The sequence below is a fragment of the Nycticebus coucang genome, chromosome 20 (assembly GCF_027406575.1).
Source record: "Nycticebus coucang isolate mNycCou1 chromosome 20, mNycCou1.pri, whole genome shotgun sequence".
NCBI lineage: Eukaryota > Metazoa > Chordata > Mammalia > Primates > Lorisidae > Nycticebus > Nycticebus coucang.
Genome location: NC_069799.1, coordinates 49,558,015 through 49,565,573, shown reverse-complemented (window position 1 = coordinate 49,565,573; position 7,559 = coordinate 49,558,015). Strand labels below are relative to the sequence as shown.

At 45.7% G+C, this 7,559-nt stretch overlaps 1 pseudogene; it reads left to right on the top strand.

The window, feature by feature from the left end:
* The first annotated feature begins 2,243 nt into the window (after positions 1-2,243).
* Positions 2,244-3,462, top strand: LOC128572835 (vacuolar protein sorting-associated protein 29-like; annotated as a pseudogene).
* The last annotated feature ends 4,097 nt before the right edge of the window (positions 3,463-7,559 follow it).

The following is a 7,559-nucleotide window of genomic DNA, read 5'->3' as shown; positions in this document are numbered from 1 at the left end:
GGCCAGGCGTGGTATCTCATGACTATAATCCTAGCCCTTTTGGAGGTCAAACCTGGAGCATTACTTGAGGCCGGGGAGTTTGAGACAGCCTGAAAAATACAGTGAGTCCACATCTCTATAAATAAATAAATAAGTCAGTGGCCTGGCATGGTGGCTCATGTCTGTAATCTTAGCACTTTGGAAAGTCATAGTGCTGGGTGTCTGGAGTCTCAGCTACTTGGATAGGGTGAGTGACGCCATGGCACTCTACCAAGGGCAACAAAGTGAGATTCTGTCTCAAAAAAAAAAAAAAATTAGCCGGATGGGATGATGAGCGCCTGTAGTCCCTGCTACTCAGGAGGCTGAGGTGGGAGGATCACTTGAGCCCAGGAGTTCCAGGCTGCAGTGAGTTATGATCACACAATTGCACTCCAGCCTGGGTGACAGAGCAAGACCCTGTCTCTAAAAAACAAACAGACGAAAAACCACATTACTTGTGCACATGCCTCCTAGCTTAGGAAGGTACACTTTACCGATACAGTCGGAGCCCCCGTCCATCCTCTTCTGTCTCATCTTCTTTCTTGCCCAGTGGTCATCTTCCGACATGAGAGCTTGTCATCTTTTCCGCATCCCTTTACAAGTTCGCTACCAGGTGTGTCCCTCTAAGCTGTGCATGTACTAACTACTGGATATTACTTTTTCTGTTTACAAACATAAAGCATGCTCAGTGTAGACAGGTTGGCAGTGAGCAGCTCTTGAAATTGAATGGTGCTTCTTCATTCCAAGATGCTTTTTCCCCTCACCTCATTTAATCCCCTCGTGTCCCTGTGAGGTAAGTGATTCTTCTCCATTTTAGAGGTGAAGGTACAAAGGTTCTGAATACATGTGTCTGTTACCAGCCGCTGTGAACTTGCACAGCCATTTCATGCGGCACGCTGCTGGTCAGGCCCTAACAAGGCTGGATGAGCCTATGCGCCGACATCTGGAGATGGTTTACTCACTTCCAAGGCTACTGTCATAAATAAGTTGGGCAACTGGACTCCATAAAACCAATCAAGGACCCACGGCACTCTGTGCACCCGTGAATTTAGTCTAGAATAAAAATGCTTTGAAGATATTGCCTCTTTAAGATAAGGAGATAGTGTGTAACCTTGTAACTAATGAGGGAGAATCTGTTTGACATGTAATAACATTATTAATGGTTACTTTTACTATGAGAATAAAAAGTAACAAAGGGAAAGAGAGGGAAGAGCAGTTCTTTGGGGGAGACATCCTGCTGCTCTCTGGAATAGCTGGCTTTTCTGTAAATAAAAATGAAACTGTTAATCTCTCATCTGCTTCTCCATTCATTGGCATAGCTGACAGGCAGATGGAGTCCTTGGTCCAGCTACATCTCAAGATCTTTTGCCTATCAAGTGGAGGAGCCAAAACTCACATCTGGATCTTTTGATTTCAAATTCAGTGGTTTTTCCATGAATAAATATCCCACAATGGCATCAGCAAGAATCAATGACAACCTTCCTTCTCATTCCTCTCCCGGCCCCCTTGTGACTTCTTTTCAAGCTAAATGCCAATTTTTGTGTTTTAAATAGATTTTCTTTGTGTGTGCAAGTTGAATAGGGAGAAGAAATACAGTGTAATTTACCTTAGAGTCTACATCGGGGTTGGGGGCGGGGATGATCTGGTTTTGAGGCTTCACTGACATTACTCACCTCTGCTAAGCCTGTGTTCTGGGCATAGGCACAGTCTTAACCTGCTGCTCTCTGAAAGGTGTGCACTGCCAAAACGTGCCTAAATTGCTCCCATGAGGTAGAATCTCTCCACGGGCATAAAATTCTCACACTGAATTCAGGCAGCAAATAAATTGGCCCCAAATGGGCTCCCCTTAAGATGACGCTCTAGATTTGGTCTGAGTTGAAATGATAATTTCAACAGTGAGAAGATTCTACAGAAAGGGCAATGACCAGAAAATTGCCTTCGATCTGTTTTATTTGGGACTTACTTTCCTTTCGGAGTGGCAGATGAAACCACTCCATGGTGGTGACGTGGCGAAGATCTTTTGTTTGTCTTTTCAGCTGCGTTTAACATTTTCCCTGAAGACATCATGATTCATTCGTCTATTCCCGCAGGGCCACCACCCTTCTACTCTTTCTTTAGAGAAATTCAGGCCAGTCACTGAAGCAACTGGAGCGTAACAGGTGTGAGGAAGACTGAAATTCTTATGCAATTGTTTTCATTGTATTGTGGTGCGTATACCCGGAAGCGGCGAGGATGCTGTACCATCACTGTCATCATTGTCATGAATACCTCATGTCATTATACCTTCTCCATTAAAACATCATGTCATAGTGGTCGACACACTGTCTTCAGACTCTTCCAAGATAAATATCTCCACTTCACAAGTGAAGAGACTGAGGCTGGGGGATGTTAATCAGCTAGCCTGAATTCAACTTGTGAGTGAGCAACTGAGTCAGAATTTGAACCCAGCTCTATTAGAAATCAATAATAGAGGGAGAAGCCTGAGGAAGAGGGCGGCGGTGGTTGTGGTAACTGAGCAGAGCCCAGTGACAGGATGTTGATGTTGGTATTAGGAAATCTGCACATCCCACACTGGTGCAACAGTTTGCCAGCTAAATTCAAAAAACTTCTGGTGCCAGGAAAGATTCAGCACATTCTCTGTACAGGAAACCTTTGCACCAAAGAGAGTTATGACTACCTCAAGACTCTGGCTGGTGATGTCCATATTGTGAAAGGAGACTTCGATGAGAATCTGAATTATCCAGAACAGAAAGTTGTGACTGTTGGACAGTTCAAAATTGGTTTGATCCATGGGCATCAAGTTATTCCATGGGGAGACATGGCCAGCTTAGCCCTGTTGCAGAGGCAGTTTGATGTGGACATTTTTATCTCGGGACACACACAAAATTTGAAGCATTTGAGCATGAAAATAAATTCTACATTAACCCAGGTTCTGCCACTGGAGCGTATAATGCCTTGGAAACAAACATTATCCCATCATTTGTGTTGATGAATAACCAAGCTTCCACAGTGGTCACTTATGTATTATCAGCTCGTTGGAGATGACGTGAAAGTAGAACGAATTGAATATAAAAAGTCTTAAAGCCAGGCCTGTCTTGATGACTTTTCTGGTTTTGTTGTTGTTGTTCATTCCTCTTCAGATCAAGTAATTAAACATTTAACAGTCACAAAATTGTATCACTTTTATAATATTTTGCAGTAAAATATATCATCTTTGTTAATATTAATACATAATTGCTCTAAGCTTCTTGTAAACTATGAGAATATATTTAGTTTACAGTTTATGGCTTGTATGAGAAAATGTCCACCACACCGTAAATAGTCATGTGCTGAGAAAAATTTATCCCTGTAAATGCCCTCAAAGTTAATATTTGGAACTTTATCCTAAAAGTAGTGCATGAAAAGAAAGAATCTAAACTTTCTTGTATGTATTTTTCTCTTCCCCAGTAATAAACATTTACCTTTCATTAAAAAAAAAAAAAAGAGAAAGAAATCAAGGCCTGTGCTCTGCAAAAATTAGTACATTTGTGAAGCCTGTATGGGCCTACATATGCACAATACCTGCCTTGTACTCTAGGGCGGTGATTTTCAACCATGATGCTATGAAAACTTTTAAAGACCATTAATTAAATTATTTTCAAAAGAAATTCAAGCCACAGTAAGTATATTCTTTTTTTTTTTCTCTTTTTTTTTTTTACTCTTTTACTCAACATAATTTAAGTGCTCCATGGAAGTTTAACTGCAGGTTCAAGTGTGCCATGAGATAAACACTGCTGTTGAGGTTCTCTGTTCAATGGGGAGAGAAAAGCACCTGCAGAAACAAACCCCGGGAAAAGTCAGTTGTGCAAATTGCTATAAAGACCAGCAACATGTCAGATGAGCCTGGGGGGAGACGCGTGCATTTTTTGGGAAAATTGGGAATTTGACAGGGACTCGAAGAGATGGACCTTTATCAGGTATCATTATGGGGTAGTTCAATAAGTATAAGTGGAAGTGTAGAGACGGGAGGGCGGAGTGGGTGTTTAGACAATTGTAAGTAGCTAAGACGATAAGGGGACTGAGGGCTGCTATTTAGAATGAGCTGTACCTGGAAAGCTAGAGGCCAATTTCTGGAAGGGCTGGAATTCATTCACTGCCACCTCTCTGTGTCTAGACCAGTGCCTGACACCTTTAAATATCAAGGAACGATTGTTGCGTGAAATTTCATTTTAGTGGCAATGGAAGGCTATGGCAGCTGCTGCTGACATAAACAGGGACTAACAAAGTCTTGGATGAATTGAAGCCGGTTGGCGATTTTTCCTCGGGTGGCCTTGTGTGCACTGGCAGGGCTGGAAGCGATAAACCCCGTGACCAATCCCCAGGAGTCCCAGGTGAGTGGGTGTCTAATTAAATGCAAGGCTTTTATCTGCCTGGGCTTCTCTGCTTCCTCAAGGCAGGGTGCTTGGGAAGCCTGCAAAGTGGACCTGTCTGTACAAAGAGAGGAGAAGGGAATAGGGTGCCTTGGAGTTGAAAAATGCACTGTACAAACAGACGGGGTGCCAGCCTGCTGGGTAATCTGGCCAGAATGGAGCAGGCTCCAGATGAGAAACGCTGGTTTTCATCCCCAGACCACACAACAGGGAGCCAAAGGGTGTGTCTGCACCTGACATGGGTCCAGACAGCTCCAATTTCCCAACCAGATCAGCAGCAGAAAATGCAGTTCTCATCCACAACGAGTAAAGTCTACTGAGAACAATTAATACCTGAAAGCCTTTTAGTTACAAATAAACTGATAAACTGTGTGACCCCCCACTCCTGTGTTCCCCTACAGAAGCTTAAATATACCCCAAAGACAGTGCCGTTTTCCCAGAGGGAACTTTTCCAGTTTTTGCCATCTTACTTCGTAAAGCTTGAATGGTGGTTGAATGAATCTAGCCCGAATAGTTAGGTTACTCTGTTGGCAGGGACGCCACCCCAGCAGTGCACAGGGCAGGATGATGTAAAACCCTCATGTTTGTCTAGATGAGACTTGCTAATTGGCTGGCTGCCACAACTTTGAGCACAAGAATGTGACCTGGGGAGCCGCTTCCTGGCACCTGCTCTGTCTTCATGTGCTTGGTGAACAATTGCCATGGAAGTTCTCAGGTGTGGTCAGGTCCCGAGCTCTGAAATGGGCCGCTGTTTGCAGCTGTGTGGCTGCCTCCTGCCAGACACACCCAGGTGATGAAAATGAACCTTATTGCAGGGGGAGTGCCCGGAGCAACTCCAGGGCTCCCCATTCTGTCCTCTTCTCCGGCCACCTCCTCTCTTAGGGGGGCTCCTTCTGTCCCCCCATACCTGGGCTCTGAACGGAGAAGTGACAGTGCCAGCAAGGTGCAACCCCCCCGACTCCAGACTGGTGGTGGGGGGCTCTCTTCCTTCTTCTGCTCCTCATTGTCTGGCCAAGGTTCGTGTGATGTGAGCCCCACACATTTCCAGATTCAAAGGAGAGAAGAGAGGAGAGGAGAGGGGAGGAGCAGCTAGAGGTCATTTGCCAAATCCTGGGTATGGTTAAGACCAGTCTCAAACAAAATGGGAAAACCAACATTTCTCTTCACATTCTGCACCCAGCCCTTTCTTGCCTTCTCTCCGAACTACAAGCTGCCTTTGTCCACTTGTCATTCCGGCAGCTGGTGACTTCTGACTGCCAGAAGCACCATCCACCTGTCCCAGACCTTTCCATTCACCCCCATATCCTCAGTCTGAGAAAGCTCGTCAGAGGTGTGACCGGTTAAGTACGCACACACCACCGGGTTGGAAAGTCTAGCTGGTCAGTTCTGTGCCCTTCGTATTTAGAGAAGTTCCTGTCACATGGTAGACAATAAATATTTGCTGAGTCAAAACCACAGAAGTGTGAAATACCAAGAGGTCTGATGACTGAGCAGCTCTCTCAGAATAACATAGCAATAACTACCACTAGTTAACTGCAGTTTAATAGTCACTCCACAGAGTATGGGGACAGAATCTCTGCATTTACAACACCTTGTGGCCTTGTGAAATCTTTCTGGAAAAAACCCCCACCATTTTGGAAACTCCTTCCTTGTTTATAAATAGGCCGAATCCTGGGCAGCGCCTGTGGCTCAGTCGGTAAGGCGCCGGACCCATATACCGAGGCTGGTGGGTTCAAACCCGCCCCGGCCAAACTGCAACCAAAAATAGCTGGGCATTGTGGCGGATGCCTGTAGTCCCAGCTACTTGGGAAGCTGAGGCAAGAGAATCGCTTAAGCCCAGGAGTCGGAGGTTGCTGTGAGCTGTGTGAGGCCACGGCACTCTACCGAGGGCCATAAAGTGAGACTCTGTCTCTACAAAAAAAAAAAAAGAAATAGGCTGAATCCTAAAAATCTGATCATTCTCCTCTAAAGCAAATGAGCCTTTTGGCTCTTTCCTCACATTTCCACCAACATTCCTTCCTGAAGGGAGGTAAAAAGTTAAACGCATGAGGATTTTTCAGATGTCCTCAAACTTTTTAAACAGGGGGCCAGTCCTCTGTCCTTCAGACCGTTGGAGGGCCGGACTATAGTTAAAAAAAAAAAACAACAAAAAACAACTATGAACAAATTCCTATGCACATTGCACATATCTTATTTTGAAGTAAAAAAACAAAACGGGAACAAACACAATCACACCGCTTCATGTGGCCCACGGGGCGCAGTTTGAGGACCCCTGAGGCTGTTGGGAATGCTGGAGGGAAACCCTGGGCCTCACGCAGCCGCTCCCTGTCTGGCAAGTCTCAGGTCAGCCTCTAGCATTTTCTTCCCTTCTGTTTTTCCCTTTTGTGTGTCTCTCCTGAGTGTGTTGACCTGTTTCCTGAGGCGAGAACCGTCTGCAGGGGAGACCAGGAAGGAAACTCCGGCAAAGCACTTGGGCTGATGGCATCTCTGCAACTGGCTTTCCGGCAGCTGGTGACACAGGGGGGCTGGCCTCATCCATTACTAATTGTTGACACTGTGTGTGGAGGGACGTGTTGGCAACAGCACGCACCTTGATCGGCCATGCTCAGGCCTGGGTAGAGGAGACAGGTGGTGACTCATACACTGGCGGTTGAGAGCTGGGTCACCTGGGCTGCCGGAAAATGACGTGAAAGATGGGGCCAGGGGAGGAAGAATCCCTTCTTCCCATCCCTTTCTGGCCTCCCCCATCCTCCCTGCCTACCCCAGGCTGCCCAGTCTCCACCTCTGTCCTTCCTCCTCCCTGAAGCCAGCTCTACCCCCACTTCTCCAGATGCTCCAGCCACACAGGAAAATGAACCTTCTTTTATGAATCACTTGCTTCTCTCTTCTCTGTGCTCTTACGTGGCACTCCCTGTGCTTATCCTGTTATTCCCTCAGTCTATGTTGGTTTGGTCTTACTTGTGCTGCAAAGCCCAGTTGAATATTTTCTCCTCCTTGAAATTTTCCCTTCTGTCCTTTGCTACTGGGAAGCCCTTCATTCAAAACCTCACTCCACAGACAATAAGTAAACTGGGTCATAGTGGCTCTTACTTGTAGATTCAGACAACTTTCAGGCAGCAACTCTATCTGATT